A 24,149-nucleotide genomic window follows, 5' to 3' on the forward strand; every position below is an offset into this window, starting at 1 on the left:
CCATGTTGTTGCTATAGGTGGATTGATTATTGTATTGGGATTGCTTGTTTTAGGATTGTGTTTTTGTTGTTATTGTTGTAAGGGATATTCCTGTGCCTGTAATTTTTCTGCTAGGCCCACTGCAAGGGAGCAAGTGGCCTTAATGATTGTTAATGAGGTTTATGATAAAAGTTGGGATGAGATAAGAGAAAAGGAAAAGACAGAAATTAGAGGGCTCATGAATGTGGAAGTTTAGGCCAAGGGTGGCGCTGGAAGCGCCAAAGGGGGAAATTGTGGAGGAAAAAGTTTGCTAGGGCCTAAACTTTAGTTGTCTCGGGCCTGAACTTTGGTTCAGACCTGAACATTAGTTAAGTCTATTGTAGGTGAAAGGTTTTTAGAGGCAAAATAGAGGAAAAGTATAAAAGCAGAACTATCTATAATTATAAGACCTGTGATTCCTAGTACTGCATTGACAGTTTTGAGGAAGTCTGGAAATCGCAGTAGGACAGACTGTGAAAAACAGGAAAGCTTGCTAAGCTATATTCCTTTTATGGAGAATGTATTCCAAATATGGCAATAATGCTGATAAGAAAATATGTATCATATAATTGTGGTTTTATGCTATATAAGCTGTGCAAGATTCTGTAATCAGGGGGATTGCTAGTTTACTGGTACCCCCCATGCATGCATGAAAATAAAAAGGCCTCAGGCGATTCTGATTCAAACACAACGCGTGGTCATTTTTCCACAACAAGTTAAAGTTTTAAACTGCAGTGTGTCCTTTTCCTTCCCTCCTCCCCGACCCATCCCGGGCTACCTTGGCAATTATCCCCCTAGTTGTGTGATGAATTAATAAAGAATGCATGAATGTGAAGTAACAATGACTTTATTGCCTCTGCAAGCGGTGCTCGAAGAGGAAGGGGAGGTGGTTGGTTTACAGGGAAGTAGAGTGAACCGGGTGTGCGGGGGTGGGGCGGAGGGTTCATCAAGGAGAAACAAACAGAAGTTTCACACCATAGCCGGGCCAGCCACAAAACTCATTTTCAAAGCTTCTCTGATGCGCACCGCGCCCTGCTGTGCTCTTCTAACCGTCCTGGTGTCTGGCTGCGCGTAATCAGCGGCCAGGCGATGTGCCTCAACCTCCCACCCCGCCATAAATGTCTCCCCCTTACTCTCACAGATATTGTGGAGCGCACAGCAAGCAGCAATAACAATGGGGATATTCTTTTCGCTGAGGTTTGAGCGAATCAGTAAGCTGCGCCAGCGTGCTTTTAAACGTCCAAATGCACATTCCACCACCATTCGGCACTTGCTCAACCTGTAGTTGAACAGGTCCTGATTACTGTCCAGGCTGCCTGGGTACAGCTTCATGAGCCATGGCATTAAGGGGTAGGAAGGGTCCCCAAGGATAACTATAGGCATTTCAACATCCCCAACGGTTATTTTCTGGTCCGGGAAGAAAGTCCCTTCCTCCAGCTTTTGAAACAGACCAGAGTGCCTGAAGACGCGAGCATCATGTACCTTTCCCGGCCATCTCACGTTGATGTTGGTGAAACGTCCCTTGTGATCCACCAGGGCTTGCAGCAGCATTGAAAAGTACCCCTTGCGGTTTATGTACTCAGTGGCTTGGTGCTCCGGTGCCAAGATAGGGATATAGGTTCCGTCTATCACCCCACCACAGTTTGGGAATCCCATTGCAGCAAAGCCATTCCCTATGGCCTGCACGTTTCCCAGAGTCACTACCCTTGATATCACCAGGTCTTTGATTGCCCTGGCAACTTGGATCACAGCAGCCCCCACAGTAGATTTGCCCACTCCCAATTGATTCCCGACTGACCGGTAGCTGTCTGGCGTTGCAAGCTTCCACAGGGCTATCACCACTTGCTTCGCAACTGTGGGGGCTGCTCTCATCCTGGTATTCTGGCGCTTCAGGGCAGGGGAAAGCAAGTCACAAAGTTCCATGAAAGTGCCCTTATGCATGCGAAAGTTTCGCAGCCACTGGGAATCGTCCCACACCTGCAGCACGATGCGGTCCCACCAGTCTGTGCTTGTTTCCCGGGCCCAGAATCGACGTTCCACGGCATGAACCTGCCCCAGTAACACCATGATTTGCACATTGCTGGGGCCTGTGCCTTGTGAGAGGTCTATGTCCATGTCAGTTTCCTCATCACTCTCGTCGCCGCGCTGCAATCGCCTCCTCGGCTGGTCCTGGTTTTGCTTTGGCATGTCCTGGCTCTGCATATACTCCAGGACAATGCGCGTGGTGTTCATAGTGCTCATAATTGCCACGGTGATCTGAGCGGGCTCCATGATCCCAGTGCTATGGCGTCTGCTCTGAAAAAAGGCACAAAACTAGTATCTGACGGACGGAGGGAGGGGCGAGTGACGACATGGCATACAGGTACAGGGAATTAAAATCAACAAAGGTGGCTGTGCATCAGGGAGAAACACAAACAACTGTCACACAGAATGCCCCCCCCCCCAGATTGAACTCAAAACCCTGGGTTTAGCAGGCTGTTGATTTCATGGAGAAAGAGAGAAGCAAATGAATACAGAACAAATCTATTTTTTACATCTTAAACTGGCAGATGACAGTGCAGCATGACTGATAGCCCTCAGCATCTTCTGGGTGCTTTGCAGAAAATAGCATACTATAACTGATAGCCATCATTGTCAAGACTGCCCAGGTGCCCATGATTGACAGCCACTGCAGTATGACAACAATGGATATCAGTTGTAATATACCATCTTCTACCAAAAGACAAGGGGCTGCTGCTGTGTGCAATACAGCCCCATGTCTGCCAGCACCCAGATTGCCAATGAAGGCTACCAGTCATACTGCACTGTCTACTGCCAAAAGGCAATTAGCTCCTGCTGTGTAGCAATGCAGTACCACGTCTGCCGGCACCCAGATGACATATGGTGACGGTGAGCTGAGCTGAGCGGGCTCCATGCTTGGCGTGGTATGTTGTCTGCACAGGTAACCCAGGTAAAAAGGCACGAATCGATTGTCTGCTGTTGTTCTGACGGAGGGGAAGGTGCCTGACGACATGTACCCAGAACCCCCCGCGACACTGTTTTGCATCATTCAAGCATTGGGATCTCAACCCAGAATTCCAATGGGCGGCGGAGACTGCGGGAACTGTGGGATAGCTACCCACAGTGCAACGCTCCGGAAGTCGACGCTAGCCTCGGTACTGTGGATGCGGTCTGCCGACTTCATGCACTTAGAGCATTTTATGTGGGGACACACACAATCGGCTGTATACAACCGATTTCTATAAAACCGGCTTCTATAAATTCGACCTAATTTCGTAGCGTAGACATACCCTGAGTGTTGGCTGCTGCACAAGGACTGGCAGGGAAATGGTCAGAAACTTTCCCAGAAAGATCCCACAGGAGTTAGTGATCGAGAGACACTGAGATTCTAAAGAGGATCTGTTCCACTCCTGCTCCCACAAACACTCGGTTCAGGCCCTGGGGGCTGGAGGAAGGATAGTAAGGGGCTGCTGAATGGATTCTGTGCTGTTTGCCATCATTAATCAAACATAACTGTTCTCACTCTCCACTTCCCCCGCCACATCTATCCCACCCGCCATTCTCTGCCCAGACATGGCCAACAGCCCCTCCCATTTCTGTTTCTTCCTTCTCTGTCTATGCATCTTTCCCTCTGTGTTTAATTCTCTCTTTCTCTGTCCAAGCTGGTCCACAGCCATCAACCTTTCCCTGTGGCTCTCTCTGTCTCTAGCAATGCTCATTGGGATCTAGCTGTTCTATGAGTCCATGAGGCTGGGGTGGTCCGTGAAACACAGCACGGGTGATGTCTGAGTCACCTACTCTCTGCTAACAGGTGTGTGTGAGAGAGGATGACCGGGAGAGACCAATATCCCGTAGTGGAGGTTTCTTGATAACTGAACTGAGCACAATGTACCCAACAGATCCCAGCCTGGATTGTGGGGCAAAAATAATAGGACTGGATGCACAATCTATGATTTGCCTGCCATGCTCATTGACAGTCCAGCAACCCAAAAGTCCTTTTAACGTGCCTGTCCCTTCTCTGTACCCCACTCACAGTTGCAGTCCTTGTCCAGTGCAGCCCCAGAGTTAAGAGTGGCAGGGAGAGAGAGAAACTTTGCCTAGAGCCAGGGAGGGAAGGGACGGCTCCCTCTGACCACCATGGCACACAGCCACAGCCTGGTGGGCCTGGCCATTGCCATGTTACGCAGCTCGTAGCACTGGGGCTTGCGCTCTGCCCCCAGTGCCCCTCTGCCCAGACTGGCACCAATGGGCTGAGACCCAGCAGAACTTGTTTCCTGGGTCAGGGCTCTCTCCAAGAGGCTGGGAGAAGATATTCTGCCCCTCCCCCCAATATTGGCACAAAGCCTAAGTGCCCACCAATGCCTAGATGCACCGTCCAGCCCTGAGATGGAGACCATGGGCAGGGCCACCTGGGCATCAGTCATATGCTCCCGGGTCATAGCCAGCCCATCAGAGCAGGACCAGGCTGCAGAGCCAGCCAGGCAGGGTCTGGTGCCAACTAATTAGTGCCATTCATGAAGTGTTAGTCTCAATACCCCCCTGCAACCTGCCACCAAAGGCTAGGAGGTCACCCACGGGAAGGGGGGATAAAGTAGGACCTACACAAAGTGTTTGCAGTGAGAGTGAGGCAGGGGTTACGATGGAGCGAGCCCCCACCTGGTGTCCAATAGCTGCCCAGTCTCTGAAGAAGGATGAAAGCCAGCAAGAGCAGGACGCTGATATATATCAATGGCAAGGGAGGAAGCAGCAGGGTAGGAGTGGGGGGTGGAGGCACACGGTGTGAGCCAGTAGGGCGGGGGGGGCAGATACCATTTAACCTGGGGCAGTCCAGCTAGTGCTTGCCGCAGCCTGCCTCCAGGCCCCACCCCCAAGCCTCAGGCCCCTTGGGCCCAGTCAGGTTGGGAAGAGCTGACATCCAGCCTGGGATCCTGCGCTCACCTGTCCAGCTAGCTTCACCCATGGCTGCAGACTCCGTCAAGTGAAAGCCCAAGGATGGCCCCTGTGGACAAGGACAGGGCACCTGCCAGCCCGGGGTGGGGAATTCACAGGGTTAGGAGTGCGTGTCCACAGGGACAGGCTGTTGGGACCAAGTGCCTAGGCTGGGAGAGTTGGGGAACAACATGAGTTAAGAGGCAGTATGGCCTAGTGGGTAGATCACTGGACTGGGAGCCAGGAGACCTGCTCTGCCCATGGCCTACTGGGTAACTAGGATCAAGTCACTTCTCAGTTTCCTCTCCCGCCCTTTTTCTAGCTGGTCTGTTTAGACTGTAAGCTCTTTGGGGCAGCTGCTGTCTCACAGGATTGCTGTACAGCACCCAGCACGGGGTGAGGAGAGGGACAGGAGTGATCTCAGATGGGTCCTGGAGGTGCTGCCGGTCTGCCGCCTGCTCCTCTCCTCTCCTTTGGGGGTCATGAGGGAGGTGAGTTAAGATTTGCTGCCCGGCTCTGTCCGTATCACACAGCAGGCATGTGGTTAGACAAAACTGCTGACCAGCAAGACTGGGAAATGGCAGGAGGTTTTGATCAGCTGCCAGGGGTCGGCTCCAGGTGATCAGTGCGGGGTTAAACAAAGGAGCCGGCTCTGGCCCGGTGAGCATGCTGATCTGAGCTGCGGGCTGACAGCAGAGGGAGAAAAGGAGGAGAAAAAACATGTGTTGCTCAGCAACCAGTGATGGAGAGAGGCAGGTCGAGATGGGGTCATTTGGGGGAGGAAAATGTGGGTTTGGGTTAAAGGAAGAGGGAGCATTTCTGAGAATCAGATCCCGGAGGGGAGCAGGTGGGTTTGTTAATTGAGCAATCAAAGGGCAGCCCAGCCCACAGGATCCTCGGTTAGTGCCTGTTAGAAACCGCCGCTGCAGGCGGGGGACAGCAGTGCAATGAGACCAGGTTTGTCCCAGAGTTTGTTCCACTACGCAGTATTTGGGGCCTTGCCAGGTTATTTCCAACTGCATTTCCTTGGTGCAGTCCTGTTAATTTACTGAATTCTCCCACACAGTCCTGGCTCCTGCACCAACAGGAATAATCAGCATCTGACTGTTTCCTTGCTCAGAAATCCTGAAGCCTGAATCTCCAGCCAGTCCTGTGCCCCAAAGAGCTCAGCTCCTCACGGCCATGCTCACAACTCCTGCCTTGCTGTCTGCTGCCTTTCTGCCTCTCACACAATTTGCCAAGCAATCCCCTAGCCCCTGCCTTTGCCGTCAATCCCAGCCAGGGAACCCCTTCCAACCACACAGCTTAACTCAGTTCAGGCTTTGCCTGGTGACTGATTGCCTTGGGCGGTGGCTTCTATTGTCTCCAGCTGTCATGACATAAAAGGATTAATGACAATCAGGGTCTAGACACCCCAGTGGGGATCTACACCCCGAAGAATAAGCAATTGAATCAACTGGTTCTCTACAATATCACTGTACTTATAAATGTGTAGTGAGTAAGGTCTTTTAGGAAAGCTGGGGACACACTAGTGATTAATATAATTGTGAGATGTCTGTGTGACACTGTATGGAATATAGGTGACCATTTATAATATTATCGATACCAATATCACAAAATTGCAATGAATCTTATATTGGATAGGTGATGTAAGTGATCAGTGGAAAAGGTACAATTTGTTAAATATGAAAAGCTTGTTTATATGTATGTATCATCTCTGTATCATGAGTGCAAATATGTGATATCTCAAACTTGTACTGTGTATCTGGTGACACTCCCAGACAGATTAGCATCAGCACTATCCGGCCTGCTTGATGGGCCATCAAGCCCATGAGTCAGCAGGACATGTAGGGACATGCCTGTGGACAGGGAACTACAAATACTTTTGCATGCCCCTATGCTGTGAGCTTCGGTTTGGGACAAAGGCTGTACAAGCCACATGACAAAGGATATAAAAAGGCATCTGCATCACATCCGTTTTGTCTTCAATCCTGCATCTCACCTCTGGAGCAACATCTCTACAAACTGAAGTTTTGGACAAAGGACTGATAGAGCTTTGGATGTGTTCAAGAATGTTGCCAGCACAGAATGCCCAAGGCAAAGCAACAGCGGGTTCGTTGCCCGGTGTGCTTCGCGCCAATAAACACACCAGGGAGAGAAGCAAATAAAGTTTATTTGGGATCCCAAAGTGGTGCTAGGAGACAGGCACGTCTCAGATCAAGCACACTAACAGAAACAGTTTTTCTTCTTTTATACATTTTGCAGTTAAGCCTCACGCCCCCTTCTCCTCCCTTCCTCCCCCTCTATCCCTCCCTTCCCTGGTAACAGTTACTAAGCAAATAACGATTACATTTAAGCAGTTAAGTCATTCTTGGCAGCTATAAGCCTAGCTTGTTAGTAACTTCTTTAAACCGTTATCTTGTCTTTTTTCCCTTCAGCCAGAAACATTCAGGCCTCATTATTACTGCTTGAGCAGGGGGTTGCACACAGATAACTGGTTGCTTACATATTCCAATTGCACCTGGCTTTTGAGGTTGATTAGAGTTTAAACATGGAAGGATAGAGTTTGGTTCACTTAGGCCTTGTGCAGGAAGGCTTCATTGACACTTAGTGGCCTTCCACCCTCCCGAGTTACCTAGGGTGATGCCTAGTGACGTCAACAAGAGGGACTTCACAAGCCAGCAAACTCACCAATGCTGCTAAGAACCTGATATATGGACTCTGAAGTCATATGTATGTACCTGGCTGCTTTGACCATTTAACAACCCTCTTCTCGTTCTTTTCTTTCATAATAAAACCTTTGGTTTTAGATATTAAAGGACTGGCTGGCAGCGTGGTATTTTGGGTAATATCCAAACTAGTGTAACCCTTCTGCTAGTTGGAGTGGGCAGCAACAAGGGCCGGGTTCAGTATCTAGAGGTTCTTTTTTAACAATACAACACAATAGCAGCGCGAGCCCCCACCCAGTGACCTGGGACAAGTACACACCACCCCCGGGGTGCCTCTAAAAAGCAAAACTTCCCCTCTCGCAAGCACAGAGTCTGAGTGTAGCAAAAACCTTTAATAAAAGGAGGGAAATAACCCAACATTAATTTGGGAAAACACTACAACTAGGGTTCATAAACACAAACCATGAGAAAAGACCAACCCCCAAGTAAGCTGGTCAGTGTCCTTTTCTCCTCAGGGTCTTAAGTCCAGCAACCCAAAGATCCCTTTGACATGCTCATTCCTTCTCTCTACCCCACTCACAGTTGCTGTCCTTGGCCAGTGCAGCCCCAGAGTTCAGAGGGGGTAAGGAGGCACCTTACATGCTGCACTGCTCCCAATTTCCCTGTATATATGCTGAGTGAAAATTCAATGGCCTGGAGAAATGGTGTGGGGGGGAAATAATAGTAGGACTATCCTTGTGTAACTCATTCCCCAGCCAGCTCCCTGTGCAGAGACACTCCCATGGAAGGCAGGGAATCGTTCCATGCAGCTCTGGACTCCTGCTGATCCCAGCTGATATTTGAATCGTTCACCTTTATTCCAATGGAAATAAGACAAATTAACTATTGACTAATCAAATTCAAACTCCTCTACTAATATTTGCAGGCACCTGTGCTCCAAAATGACCAGGCTAACTGCCGGTATTGCTCTCTAACTCCTCTTTCTCGGTATTCACCCCGGCCTTGACAATTTGGGGAATGTGTGATAATCTGGGGAATCGATTTCCAGGTTATGAATTTGTTGTGAGATGAACTCTCTGCATGTATCGGTATCCGGCTGCAAACATCATTTTGATTCTATAGCTGTTTTATTGCCTTCCTGCTGCCTCTGTATCTCCATCTTGGACTAAATTCCAAGGGTTGGTGGCCCAGGGATGCTACCTGAGGTTGTCTATTCAAATGAAATCCCCCTGAACACGCAAGAGGATAAATGGACACAAGTCAGATATCAGGAATGGCAATATACAAAAACCTGTAGGAGAACACTTCAACCTCCCTGGCCACACAATAGCAGATGTAAAGGTAGCCATCTTACAGCAAAAAAACTTCAGGACCAGACTCCAAAGAGAAACTGCTGAGCTCCAGTTCATTTGCAAATTTGACACCATCAGATCAGGATTAAACAAAGACTGTGAATGGCTATCCAACTACAGAAACAGTTTCTCCTCCCTTGGTGTTCACACCTCAACTGCTAGCAGAGCACCTCACCCTCCCTGATTGAACTAACCTCGTTATCTCCACACTGATTTATACCTGCCTCTGGAGATTTCCATTACTTGCATCTGAAGAAGTGAGGTTCTTACCCCGAAAGCTTATGCTCCCAGTACTTCTGTTAGTCTCAAAGGTGCCACAGGACCCTCTGTTGCCCTGAACACAGAGATGGCTGCTGCCCAGGGCACACCCATGATTCAAGTGTGACTTCTGTGGGGAGGTCACTAAGCAATAGATCACCTGGTGAGGGACTCTGAGCACCTGATGAGGCTGCCAGGGTTTCACCTGGCAAAGGGGATGGGAGGTTGTAAAAGGGAGGGTTTGTCAGTGGCCATTTTAGAGACAGAGAGATGAGGGCACTGACTGCAGAAGAGAGAGAGAGAGAGAGAGAGAGAGAGAGAGTTTGCCTAGTTCAGAAGAGGAGCCATGTGCAGGATTGGGGACGCGGGACCCACTGAGGGACTCTGACCTTCACCCAAAGCATACACCAGTATGGTGAGGAAAGTGAGGCAGATTTCTTATTGCTTTGTCTAGATATGTATATTTCTTGCACTAGCTACAGTAAAGAGTGATTGGTTTGAAACCCTTTTGCAAAGCCCGTGTGTCTGTTTGCTTCACTATCACGACCCCCCTGAAGAGGTGAGCTGTAAACCCAGAGTGCTCACAAGTTTGGCAGTCTGGGAAAGGGTGTGTCTAAGCTACTGGGGAGTCTGGGGGGTCACCAATGGTCCTGGGGGCAAGGGCTGCTGGGCCGTCTGGTCCCTTTCTGTGAAGGGCTAACAGAAAGAGAGCCTGGGCCCAGGGAATGTGCTAGACAGGTCAAGAGGAGGGAAATGCTGCAGCCTACTCAGACTGAGGGATGCTTGAGAGCACAAGGAGCCAGTGGGGTGGGACCCAAACCCAGCAGCCTGATGAGTGTCCAGCCGGGGGAGCTTTGCCAGGGCTAGGTGGGACCACGTGAATAAACACTGTGTCACCGTTACTTTGCTCGGCCTGTGACTGCTCCTTGTCTCTTGCCCTGAACGGGAGCTGCTCATGAAGGTCCCGAGCTCCAGAAGGATCAGCCCAAAGGGGTGTTTCATTTCTTTGGGTGCTCATGGCATTTCCAGAGAGGTTCTTCTGGTGAGGCCACTGGATCCTGATTGCTGGGGGTGGTGGACAGGATAAAGGGATAGAATATGGCCATGGCTGAGAGGCTGGGTGTCCAGCCCCTCTCCCATGTGTCCAGCCAGGTTCTGCTTCTCTATGGGGTTCAAGGCACAGCTAATTCAGCAGGTGCAAGCTAAGTCCCTCACCCACCAGGAACTCACTGGCTGATCCAAACACAGCGACAGCTGCCCCAGGTGTGGCTCCGCGCACTGATTAGAAAGGGCCCAAGCTCACACAGGGATCCATCCCAGGCTCAGAGAGAGAAGGATGGAGGAACAGACATGCTCACTAAGGACCTGATACAAAGCCCATTTAAGTCAATGAGAGCCTTTCCACTGAGTATCACTAGATTTGGATCAGGCCCTTAGACAAGAGGCAAGAATGGGTCTGGCAGCAGCAGCACCCCAGCTATGAGACCCTGTTCTGCAGTAGTCAATGGGGGAGAAGAGGTGCCGTGGGGACTGCACAGGCGAGTAGGATGGAAGTGTTTAACCTGATACTTTATTGAATGCCAGGATCACTGCTGGGATCAGGGCTCTGTGGCCAGGGACTTGGCTTTGTTCGTTGGACGTCAGCAGACAAGCAACCACTTCTTATACACCAAGCAGTGCCACGCCTGCTAGGGGTGTTTGTATGGCAAGGCAGACAGTGAGAAGAGTTAACGAACCCTTCATTTACCCAGCCCCCTGGGGAGTGACCCTGGGCTGCCAGCCCACGCCTTGGGGACAGCTGGACACGGCCCCTCCCCTGGTAGGATTATCTCGGGGCTGAGGGGATGTTGAACATTCAGCTCAACTTCTGCATTCCCTGACATGCGGGTGCCTCCCCCATCGACGCCCCATCGCCTGGACGTGGGACTCTGTGGTATATGGAAGAGGTTCAGCACACGGGGTGAATCGGAACACAGGGCCTCTGCCAGAGTGGCGCCTGAGGGCAAATGTCCACCAACCCTTGTGCTATAGAGTGAAGAGGATGGACAGAATAAGGGGGCCCCTCTCTGTGCCTTTGCTGACCCGGCTCCCTCTGAATGGTTGCTGGAAATATTTGAGCTGCCAGCCGAGATGGGAGAAGGCCCCATGCCTTCATCATGGTGGGCACCCAAAACGCCTTGGGATGCACTAGGGGAGCATACCTATGGGGGTTGTCAGCTCCTACACTGCACTGCCTCCAGAGCAGGCTTTGGCCAGGCAGATAACCCAGTGGGCGGGTATGGGGGGGGGGGCAGACACTGACTTAAGGATGAGAGTCCGGCTTTAACCTTTGCATTCCCTGATGGCTCTGCCCAGGGGTGAAAGTAACTTAAAGGATTTACCGGTATGCCGGAGTCCTGAGTGGGGATGTGGCCTCAACCAGAAGAGGCGGAGCCTTTCAAGATTTAAAGGCCCTGGGGCTCTGGCTGGAAGCCCCAGGGCCTTTAAATCACCCCGGAGCTATGAGCTACAGAGGTGGCTGGGAGCCCCGGGGCTCAGGGATGAATTAAAGGGTCTGGGGCTCCGGGCCCTTTAAATCACTGTGGGAATCTGGCTGCCAGAGCTCCGGCGGGGATTTAAAGGGCCCGGGCTCCCCGCAGCGGCTAGAGCCCTGGGCCCTTTAAATCACCACCACGGAAGCCGGTCCAGTCCAGCACGGCATACTGTACTGGCTTACTTTCACCTCTGGCTCTGCCCATCACCATGCAGATTCCCATGGCACTGAGGGATGTCTGTGAATGAATACGGGATGTTCTGCAATCTGGGAGTTCCTGGACAAGGGGCATCTGCCAAACCAGAACATCTCGCTGACCCCTGAGGGGCTATAAGGGCACGGTTCAAGATGCAGGTGCCTATCTGCCCCCTGTGCACATTAGGGAAATGACTAACGGCTCATAACGGTTGCCAGTCTCCCCTCATCTGGGGTCAGAAATGTTTAGCTTCCAGTGTAGATGGGGCAGACCCAGCCTCAGTCCTCAGACAGAAAACACAATAGACCTCTGTGACAAAGTGGGAATTTCCTTAATGTTTTGTATGAACACTGTGGGTGCCTGTTTCCCCTGTGTATCGAACAAGTATCTAGGTGGTGAGACAAGGGTGTGTGATCTTTGAAGAGACCCCTAGTGGGCAGGTGTGATTGCAGTCTATCTGCTGGGCCCAGACAACAGCTGGACACTCTGTATCCTGGCAACTGATGACTAGGGCCCATCCTCTGCAAGAGCTAGTCGGAGGAGTTGGAGAACTAAGCCAGAGGTGGAAGCCGGGTGACAGGTATGCCTGGAAAGAGACAAAGGGCGGAGGAGGGGCAACTGGGCATGACTGAGGGTCATGCCCAGGTGGTTCCTGATAAAGTAATCTCTAAAATATTGGCCCCCAGTACAAAACAGAGCCAGATTACACCCCAATGTCCCCAAACTATCCACAACTGACATGCAACTGAGGTGCTGGATCACCCAGTCAGCTCCCTTCATTGTCAGCAGAGACCAGCAGACAGCTCCTCCATCGCCACCTTCTGCTTGTTGACTTCAGACCACAGGGCCTGCCAGCATAAAACACAACAAGGACATTCCTTAAAAGCTTTTTACAAACAGCCTCATTTATCATTTGGATCATGCGCTCCCATGTGGCTCATGATCACCAGGGCCGCCGAGAGTGGATTCGGGCCCCAGTGAAAAAAAATTTTTGGGCCCCCCAGCGAGGGTGGACCAGCTAAACAGGGCTGATGAGAGGGCAGGGAAGCCAGGCCCCAGGCCACCTTCCGGGCCACCAGGCGCCGGTAATTTGTACCGGCTTCCCCCCCTCTCGTCTGCCCTGATGATCACATCCAAAATAGCTGCTTTCTTGGCTGGTGCTTGGTACAACCAAGAAAACCAAGGAGAGAATGAATTGGAAGTGTAATTTACAAGGATCAGCACCTGTCTATCTATGTAGACTCACGAATTAAGGTTGTTGGGGAATGTACCCTTAAGGGCAGCGGTGCAGCCACTCCTTTCTCATGGGCTGCAAACAGCTGTCAGGGATGGTCTAGATTTACTTGGTCCTGCCTCAGTACAGGGGGCTGGACTTGATGACTTCTCAAGGTCTCTTCCAGCCCTGTGTTTCTATGAGAGGTGTGATAAGTCCAAGGACCTTGGGAATAGGAGATATTGGTAGACGGAAAGTGGTCCAGGTTATAAGTCGTGTTTGGGAGGAAATCTTAATACTGTTTCTTTAAGGGACCAGGACCAGGAGCCTTGCAGAGCAGTTAAGGCATGGCACCCCCTCTCCCAGCCAACTGGGATGAGCTTTGGGAAGGGGACCAACATGTATGCTGCCTCTTCCCTTATACAGCAGGGGAGACACTGGTAGGAGAGGGGTGATGTGCTGGACCTTGCAAGCCCAAAGGGGAAAGGACTAATGGAAGGGCCATCTGGAGGAGAAGCTGGCTGAGGGCCTGCACCTGGCCTCAGTGAGAACCCAGCTCTAGCAGGAAGGTTGGAGGGGCTTTGATCTAAGGAGAGAGCTAATAACTGCCTGAAGTGCAGCCCAGCTGCCAGAGAGGCTGATTTGAGGATGCTCCTCAGCAGCTGGCTGGGAAGAACCTGTGTGAGGAGACAGTTTCAGGGCAGGAGCAGTGGAGCCTGCTGCCTGTGAGAGATGCTGACAACCAGAGAGAAGGTAGGAGCAGCCCAGGGAAGTGGTGAGATTATTGCACAAAGCTGTCCTTGGCTGTGTAACACAGGGGCCCTGGGCTGGAACCCAGAGGTGAGGGTGGGCCTGCGTCCCCCTCCTGACCCCCCAGCCAGAGAGGAGGTACAAGCTTCAGGGCTAAAAGGCACAGAGACTGATGCGTCCCAGATGAGGGCTGAGAGCTTGGCACAGAGGCCAGTAGACTCTGGGTTTTCTGTTTGGTCTTTTTTGCTACCCCTGGAAGGGGACTGAACTGGAAGGTGACCTGGCCAGAGGGCTGGGCCATGAAAGCTGCAGACCACTGCAGAACTGGAATGATGGATAACAGGAGGTGCTAGAATAGAATAACTCGTTCCATGCTGCATTGTGGCATGAGCAGGTGCTATGGTGGCGAAGTCACTCTGTTACATCTTCCAGAACACAGCTCAGCAAAACTCAAACCTCTGGAAACCAGGAAATGCAGAGGTAAGGTCCATGCCAACCCAACTTTAACTCTGCCCCCCTGGAGCTGATAATAGTAGCCCCTGGGCATTATCAGCAAGCACATCAGTTGCCGTCGCTGTTAGGTGGAGGTGTATTGAATGGTCGTGGCATTAGCTGGAGCGCCTTGACAGTGGTGTGATCTGATGGCCATATGTGATCTGGGGACTAAGCTGAAGAGCACCACAGTGTTGTGATTGTGAAAAGAGATATGGGAGGTGCATGCGTGTGACAGATACGGTAGAGTTCATTGTATAAAGACTGCAGATGTTTATGTGTTATTGTGGGTTGGTACGGAACGTCTCTGGGGGGGTGGGGTGGAGACAGGAGCCATGTAAACCGTGGGATGTGTTATGACCTTAAAAGGGTTATTTCAAACAATGTGAACTTTTAAAGTAGACTCCAGCCAGAAGGGACCATTGCCATCAAATACTATTACCTTTATCACCCAAACTTGTAATCTCATCCAAAAAAGTTACCAAATTAGGTAGATAACAGGCACAGTGTAATCCATTTGGTGCATGAGTGTCAGTGCCTAGCTGGAGAGCGAAATTCTTTCTTGAATACCATTGTCACTTTTGCTTCCTCCACAGGAGGTGTGCATGGCACACAATGGCTAGAGTAAATACTGGGAGACTGAGATCATTTGGGCCACAATCTGAGCTGTGGTTTGATCCCAGGTCTAGGAGAAAAAAACATTGGAAGAATTTGTCAATCTTAAGAAAAGCTCTTTTTTTGGAGGGGAACGTATTTCAGGGACCCGTTAGTCAAATCACCCCAAATTGGGAACACTCACCCTACCCCATGGATTCAAGGCAATCCAATTAACCAGGTGGATTTTAGAGCACTTAGAAGAGCTTGGAACAGAAAGCAATTCTTACCTATGGTGGCAGAGCTGCTGCCCTGCTCTAATTAGGTTTTTATATAATGCTGTAGTATGTCAGCAGTCTATGAACAGGGTGAGGTAATGCCAGCTCCAAACAGTCATCAATTGTGAGTCGGGCCCCACGAACTCCTGGGATTGTTTTCAACCAAGAGTAAAAACAACCAAACTTATATTAGGTTCTTTTATGGATATCCTGGGTTTGGAGCCTTTGGAGTTCACATTTTCCAGCTTTTTTCTACAACCACGAAGGCTGACAACTCACTTTTTGTTTCTTAAATTAAAGCTGAGATTCTCATAATTCCAAGAGGTGGAAGTTTAAGAAGAACTGGATTCATCACTCCTGTCTGAAGGCAGTGCCCGCTCCTGAACGGTGGACCATCCAGCCTACAGAAAAGGACTACCAGCAACGACCTGGGACTTAAACTGTTATTCAAAAAAACAATAAGATCTGCTGGGAATGCCCTGTGGTCTCTTTGGACAGTCGCAGTGCACTCCCCGCAAGAACTCTGAGCGTTGGTTGTGTTCACTTTCACAGGGCCGGCCTAACCTAGTGGCCTGGTCCTTTTGTTTTTAATCTGCCTACTATTGGTAATTGTTATTTTGTGGGTATTTGGGGAATTGTAATTGTTAGGCCTTAGGGTCACCTGCCCAGCATGAGTTCAGGTCCAGGGTCTGCCACAGTGGTACTCTTTGCCATAGGGACACTCCTTTCGTTACCTCCCGTTTCCCCCCCGACCACATGCGGAATGGAAAGGGATACCTACTAACTTGGAAACAAACACATATGAGTCCTTGAAGGTTTGCTTTGCCCAAGAGTTTAACCTCTCTAACTGCAGTAGGGTTACCCTGGAGGGTGGTCCCCCAAAATTGGTCAGATATCCATTGGGGATGGTTCAGTAGGGGAAGAAATACCTCAGGTACCCCCTTGTCACAAAACTGTACCATTGAATCCCAGTATGCATTAAGGGACAACCCCTGGCCACCCCAGGCAGCGTAAATCTTTGTATGCCACCTCAGAGCCCATTAAGGAAGAAGACAGGTTGGATATGATCCTCCTCCCATCCTATGGGGTGGAACGGCTAACCCAATTTTATCATAGGCTCTCTGTGTTTCTCACCAAGTTCACCAATGAAACCTTGGCCATAGAGAAGAGCCTTAACTCAAAGCTATACCAGCTCCGGTTGCTGTCCCTGAAAAATAGACAGGCCTTAGATTATGTTTTAGCCTCCCAGCGCGGGGTGTGTGCCCTTATTGGAAATAAATGTTGTACTTATGTCCCGGAAAACTCACAGGACATTAACAAGCACGTCCTGTCGGCCAAACAGGCTTTTGAGCAGTGGGAGGCCCAGGAAAGGGAACCCACAGGTTTTCAATTCCCTTTGAAGTTGGTTGTCCAGCCTAGGAGGACTGGGGGGTGACCTTGTGCGTCTCCTCCTCACCGGTGTGGTACTGTGCCTGGTCACCCTCCTCCTGATTGCTTGTTTTAAGATGCTCCTCCGTATGCTTTGTGCCCCCCGTTCCTCAAAAATCCAGGCATACCCTCTCATTGAAAACCCCAGCTTCATAGCACTTAATCATATCTTGTCCACAGAATATGAGAAAACTCTGCCAAAGGTTTGTTGAGTATTCTCAAAGGAGGGAGTTGTTGACGTCACTAGGCCTCACCCTAGGTAACTTGGGAGGGTGGAAGGCCACTAAGTGTCAATGAAGCCTTCCTGCACTAGGCCTAAGTGAACCAAACTCTATCCTTCCATGTTTAAACTCTAATCAACCTCAAAAGCCAGGTGCAATTGGAATATGTAAGCAACAAGTTATCTGTGTGCAACCCCCTGCTCAAGCAGTAATAATGAGGCCTGCATGTTTCTGGCTGAAGGGAAAAAGGACAAGATAACGGTTTAAAGAAGTTACCAACAAGCTAGGCTTATAGCTGCCAAGAATGACTTAACTGCTTAAATGTAATCGTTATTTGCTTAGTAATTGTTACCAGAGAAGGGAGGGGTAGAAGGGGAGGAAGGGAGGGGAAAGGGGTGGGGGGTGAGGCTTAACTGCAAAATGTATAAAAGAAGAAAAACAGTTCCTGTTAGTGTGCTTGATCTGAGACGTGCCTGTCTCCTAGCACTGCTTTGGGATCCCAAGTAAACTTTGTTTGCTTCTCCCCCTGGTTTGTTTATTGGCGCGAAGCACACCGGGCAGCGAACCCGCTGTTGCTTTGCCTCGGGCATTCTGTGCTGGCAACAGTCTGGTGGATTGTTCTAATAAGGAGGAGAAATTGATGATGGAGTTAAGCATTTCTTTAATGCAGTCTTGTTTGTTTATTATCAAAGGGTGGATGGGGTCCCTTGAAGAGGAAATAGATCCAGCACATCTGTGCCTCATTAGCAGCCTTGCCATGGGGCCTGAGAGAGGGCAGCTGGTCTCTATAAAGAGCCGGAGGGTAGCTGTGGCAGAGGGAGCTGCAGAGAATTAGACTCCATCAGGTTGCAGGGAGCAGATGGCTACAGAAGAGCTTGAGACACCAGAACAAGACTCCAGCCAAGTAGGGCTGGAAGTGGCCTGCAAAAAGCAGGGAACTGAGGTGGATGGTGTGGACTTTATTTTGAGACTTTGAGTTTTGTTTGTAACTGAACTATTAATAAACCCAGACCCTAAGGAGGGATGTTTGCACAGAAAGAAGCCGGTGTGTGAAGTCTGAGGAGCCCAGGAACAAGAGAAACTGAGGCTACCCCTGGCCCTGAGGGGTTGTGTGGGAGGCAGCCAACTCTGTTACAGTTACTAAGAATGTACAAAGTCTTGTTCCCCTGAACACAGTAGGAATCAAACAATGAGGGACAATGTCATTGATTACAGTTCCCAGCACCATTCCAGGCAGCACTTAGCTCCAAAGCTCTCTCCTAGTTTTGCTCAGGGCCATGTCCCAGTGCTTGTCTTGGCTGTGTCCTTGGCTTTTCTGCTCCTTCTCTGTGTCTGTTTCTGTGGTTTCTTGCTGCTTCTGTCACTCGTACACACACTTTTTCTTTCCATTACTCCATCATCTGGGGTCGGGTTGTAACACCATCATCTACCATCTTCTTTTGTCCTAGGTCAGGGATGGGCAAACTTTTTGGCCCAAGGGCCACATCGAGATTGCAAAACTTTACGGAGGGCCGGGTAGGGAAGGCTATGCCCCCCCCAAACAGCCTGGCCCCTGCCCCCTATCTGACCCCTCCCACTTCCTGCCCCGACTGCCCCCCTCAGAACCTCCGACCCATCCAACCTCCCTGCTCCTTGTCCCCTGACAGCCCCGTCCTGTGACCCCCTGCCCCAAAAAGCCCCCCTGGGACCCCACCCCGATCCAACCCCCCTGCTCCCTGTCCCTTGACTGCCCCAATTCCTATCCACACCCCCGCCCCCTAGCTGTCGCCCCAGGACTCCCACGCTTATCCAGCCTCCCCCTGTTCCCTGTCCCCTGACCACCACCCCAAAAAACCTCTGCCCATCCAACCCCCCTGTTCCCCGTCCCCTGACCCCTCCCCCAGAACCTCCACCCCATCCAACTGCTCCCTGTCCCCTAACTGCCTCCCGGGACCCCCTGCCCCTTATCCAACACCCCCACTCCCCACCCCCTTACCATGCCGCTCAGAGCGGCAGGACTGGCAGCCATGCATCCTAGCCGTAGCCAGCCACGCTGCCTGTGCAGCTGCGGGGGAGGGGGGACAGCAGGGGAAGGGCCAGGGGCTAGCCTCCCCGGCTAGGAGCTCAAGAGCCGGGCAGGACAGTCCCACAGGCCGGATGTGGCCTGTGGGCTGTAGTTTGACCACCTCTGTCCTAGATGGCACTAAGGTCCACCTGCTTGCCATTTTCTTTGATGCCATCCATCCATCGCTTCCTCAACTTTCCTTGGGGTCTCTTTCCTGCTACCTTCTCCTTCCATGCTCTCTTCACCAGGTCTCCTTCATTCATCCTCTGTATAGGTCCCTATCAGCAAAATTGCACTTTCTGGATTTTGTCAGTCACATCATGAACTTTGACTTCCCCCACAGTGCTTTCATTGTGTTCGTGAACTCCTCTTCTGGTGTGAAGACATCTAATCTCAAACAATTGTAGCTGTTGAACCTGCCGTCTATTTGCCACTCAAGCTTCTGCACCAGACAGCATTGGAGGATGCATCATTGTTCTGTACAGTCGTACTTTCAGTCTTGGTGGCATACTCTTCTCATAGACATCACCTGAAATGTTATTCCACACTCTTCCAGTACTCCCTAGTCTAGACTGGATCTCCCATTCAAACTTGCCAATTTCTGTAATCCCACTGCCAAGGTACTTGAACTGCTCAGTCTGGTTTAATGGCACACTATTAATCTCTGTCACACCTGTACTGACCCACCTGACCTCCGTTTTAGTCATGCTCATTTTCATCCCATTCCTGCTTACTGGTCATATCACTGGTTTACCATTTCTTCTACCATCCTTCTTTTGAGGATGCCTTTATTGTTATATTGTCTGCATAGAGCAGCTTCTCGCCTTTTCCTATTGGGATCTTCCCGCTGACATAGTCCATCAATCTGATAAACAGCAGTGGATGGTGGGCTGACACTTGGCGTAGTTGGCCTTTCATTTCAAAAGGTCTCGTCATTCCAGAACATGCTCAGATCCGTTTTTTAGGTGATCTGTGTAGAGCATTCACCATAATTGGTCAATCCTCAGACACTCCATCTTTCCTCAGCACTGTCCACTTTACCGGATGCCTTTTCTATAAAAGCTATTCTGTTGGCGTTCTAGCTGCTTCTCTATCTCTTACCGTATTACAAGCATGGCATCTGTGGACTTCTTTATCCTTTCCTACAGCCGAACAGAACAAGAACACACACATACCCTCTACTAAAACAATACCCAGTTAAGCCTCTCTGCCCACACACTCCAAATTCCTGAGCAACCTCCTATGGGCCTCTGTGATGGGTGGTGAAATGTGCCTGTCTTTGCTGAGAGCCCCATATAGTTCCACCTTCTGCAGAACTTACCTGTGTAAATTCCCTGTCCCCATCACCTATACACTTGTAATGTGCAGCATCCCATTTCCTAGACACGCGCACACACCACTGCACTACCCATGTCTTTAACAGATGTCTCTGGCTGCTTTAGGGGCTCCTCAGCTTCTGCAGCCGCTCCTCCAGCTCTCGCTTTAAACATTCCTCCGGTATCTTATTTATTCATTTGGCAGCCATCTGGTTCCATTTTGACTCAGGTGAAGCCGGCCAGCAAAAATGTTCCCCAGTGTCTAATCAACTTAAACTTTCCTTCTTGGCACTATCTTTTCAACCACAAATGGAGACCCTCGCATTCCCCATACCTAGCTGGACTTGCCTAGGAAGCAAAGCATTTCACAGAGTGCTACCGCTGAGGCCCTGTCCCTGAGCCTTTGACCTAGCAGTCTACATTTAGTAGGGTGACCATATTTTCCCAAAGGGGAAAATGGGACACACCACAAGGGGTCCAAGGCCCCGCTCCCCGTGGGGCTGGCCTGAGCCCTCCCTGCCTCCTGCCTGCACAGGGCCAGCCTGAGGCCCCAGTGGAATGGCCCGAGACCCTCTGCCTCCCTCCCACGCAGGGCTGGCCTGGCCCAAGCTGCTCTCCTGAGCACTTCCTCCCATGCGGGGTTGGTGTTGTCCTCCCCGCCCCCTGTGCATGTTCCTCCGCTCCCTGCTAGGGGTTGCATCCCACTTTTTTGGCAAAACTGTGCATCTGTCCCTTTTGCTCTTGCCAACAGGGCTTAAAAAAGGGATTGTCCCAGCCAAAACAGAACATATGGTCACACTAACATTTAGCTTTCAGGATCTCTCTCCACACCACTGGTACCAAAATGGACCACAACTGCAAGCTCCTCCTCACTGCTCACCAGAGGTCTGTCTAGGTGTCCCCCACAATGACACCTGGCAGGCAAGCCACCAGGCAGGTTACGCTGTCACCACACACCCTACTTCTCCTTGCCTGATGATCAAAGCCCATTTCCACAACTGCCTTCACCTCCCTGCTGTAATCCACAGGGGACTGGGGAAAAGGAGACATGGGGGGGGAGGGGGGCAGATAAGGAAATGCAGAGCAAAGGGGTACTATTTAAACACTAATGCTTCAAAGAGGAGCTGCTGGTTTTATTGGAGTGGGCCTTAAACTCAGTTCCTTCTAAAAAGAGCCAAGCACACCACTAAACTATGCAACTTGCTGGCAGATAAGAGCCCCTCAGGACTCCATTTAACGGTGATCTTTGCAGCTGTGGTAGGCAGGATCTCTGCAAATTACAGTCAAGAAGAAAGAGATGGAGCTCAGAGAGGTATGGACTGAGCTGAAAGTGCATGAGGGGGAGAACAGGAAATACCTGTCCTCACAGCTTTCCCCTGACTTGCTAAAGAGTCAGGAAACCTTAGTGAATGAGTTATTGCTCCAGGGAGTAAATCTCACTATGGCCAAAGCACTAACCTGTCAATCACCAGAACGGCCAAGTGGTTAAGGCATTAGACTTAAGATCTAATGGACATATACCCATGTGGGTTCAAACCCCACTTCTGGTAGAAGTATTTTTTCCCCCACCCAACATCTCCATTTAACAATAGGGATAAAAACCATTTTCTTTCCACAGTTCTTCTTGACTCCCCTTGACATTCAGTCATCACACTGAACAATACTAAAGTAAATGATTAACTTAGGCCTTCCCTAACTCACTTGGTCTGGTTTAGCTTTTTCTATAGACCTTGTCATAATATTCTATGATTTCCCTTGAATTCCTTGATCTGGATTGGGGGGGGCGGGGTGGATATTTGTAGCACTGCTGAAGGAGTTACTTTGTACCACCACGCCCCTGAATTCTTCTCCAGGCCTGAGGCTGGCATGCTACCCCATCACACCACAAAATTGCTCACATGGAGAGCACCCAAAGTCATGCATCAGAAGATGTCTAGGAGCTGGTGTCTGGATGAAGCCTGTATCACAGAAAAAAGAGAGAGCTGATCCCATTGGTCCTGAAGGATCAGATGGTTCCTCTTGGTGTGGGACAAGGCTAATTTTTTAATCAGAATGCTGTGTGGTGCTAAGTCTCACAAACGTCTAAATATATGCCATGTAAGCAGTTACATTTATCAACCAAACTTTGGCATCTCATCCAAAAATATCAAGTTGGGTTTTATGGAAAGTCAGCCCTATCAAGCCAACTTGATAAGGCTGACTTTCCATAAAACTGGGTTGATTGGCATTAATTATATTCCCAGTCTTTACTGATTGAATCCTGTATCAGCTTTTCCAGTATTTTCAGTGGTACGAAGGAAGCCACTCCATGTTCCTGGAATACTGGACATTCTGGGAACAAGGCGTGGCCCAGCCCTTGCCAGCCTTACCCTGCCCCATCCGACGTGACAATGCATTTGCAGTCACAGCATAGGAGAGGTGTCATTTGTAAGAGCCAGAGAGGGCGGAGTGGCATTTCCCCATCCGATACCCCACAAAACCACATCCGGTTTTGTCTCAGTACCGGATGTGGGAAAAACCTCTCAAAAACAGGACTGTCCAGTTTAATACTATACAATTGACCTCTCTACCTGGAACTAATCTCAGGCTATAAGTGGTCTATAATTACCTGGATCATTCTGTCGGCCTTTTTTGTATATTGACACAACATTAGCACTCTTCCAGTCTTCTGGAACTTCCCCAGTATTCCAAAACTTATTAAAAATGAACCAGAGAGATCCTCCTCAGACAACTCTTTTAGGATTCAGGTGCAAACTGTTTGGGCCTACTGGCTTTAAACTGTTTACTCCTAGCAGATGCTATTTAATATCCTTCTTAATTACGAAAGGATTAGTAGCTCAGTTTCCTCATGTGCTATGAATACATCATCCTCTTCCTTTCCAAATAAAAATGTGAACATTTCTACATCATTAATAACTTTACCATGTAGCTAATCTCCTGATTTTGGGGGTCTGACCTATGATTAAGGCAGCAGAGAAATTGTGTAAGAATCTGTTGCATTGTCTGGGGAGTAGTGGGTGTTTAAGACTCAGCCTATCCAGCACAGCAATTTCAGGGGCTGATTTTCGTTTTGTTGGGGCAGACGGTATTTGTGACACTGTCGCCTCTCCACCATTGAGCTGACTCCAAATGTAGCCCTTTGCAGCTGAATGTCACCCCATCGGACCGTCCCTAGAGTGTCTGCATTATGACAGGGACAAGGAAGGCGAGACAATACCTTTTACTGAATTGACTTCTATTGGCAAGAGACAAGCTTGTTCTGCTTACACAGAGCTCTGCTTCTGATCCCTTCTCTCTGGGGCTTCAGAGCACAGGGTTTACAACAGGTATTTGACCTCTTGGGGTCGGTATACTGAATACGAGAAGAAGTGTGTCTAAAGATGTCTGAGATTCTATTGTCTGAGGAGTAGCGGACACTTGGCTATTACAGATTATGTCACAATGCAGATGTGCTGGGGGCTGGTGATGCTCATCTGCAATGGGAAGCAGTTGGAGCCAGCTTGGTGGTGTCACACAAATACCATCTCCCCCAATGAAACAAAATTAGCCCCTGAAAACTGCAATGTTGGATTTTTTTTAAACACTGTTACTACTGGGGCTTGAACACAGGACTTGATATATATAAAGCACTAGAGAACCTTCCTGTAGGAGCATTTTCCTTCTCCTTCCTACCCACCCAGGCATCTCACCTGAGCATCAGGGTCTTCAGCAGAGTGGAGATAAGTGAGTTCTTCTCAGGGAGAAGCCCTGAAAGGGGGCATGTACACTCTTACACTCCACTGTTCTTGGAAGGTGAATCTAGAACATGAACTGCCATGTGTCTGTAAACTTCATTTCACTTGAGGAAAGATGTTTAGG

The 24,149-nt window shown here is 49.9% G+C and overlaps 1 non-coding gene across 1 annotated transcript; it reads left to right on the forward strand.

Moving 5' to 3' along the window:
- Window positions 1-21,758: 21,758 nt before the first annotated feature.
- Window positions 21,759-21,841, forward strand: TRNAL-UAA (transfer RNA leucine (anticodon UAA)). Its single transcript has one exon. It is a non-coding gene; the product is annotated as a tRNA-Leu (tRNA).
- The last annotated feature ends 2,308 nt before the right edge of the window (window positions 21,842-24,149 follow it).

Source organism: Malaclemys terrapin, chromosome 4 (assembly GCF_027887155.1).
Source record: "Malaclemys terrapin pileata isolate rMalTer1 chromosome 4, rMalTer1.hap1, whole genome shotgun sequence".
Classification (NCBI taxonomy): domain Eukaryota; kingdom Metazoa; phylum Chordata; order Testudines; family Emydidae; genus Malaclemys; species Malaclemys terrapin.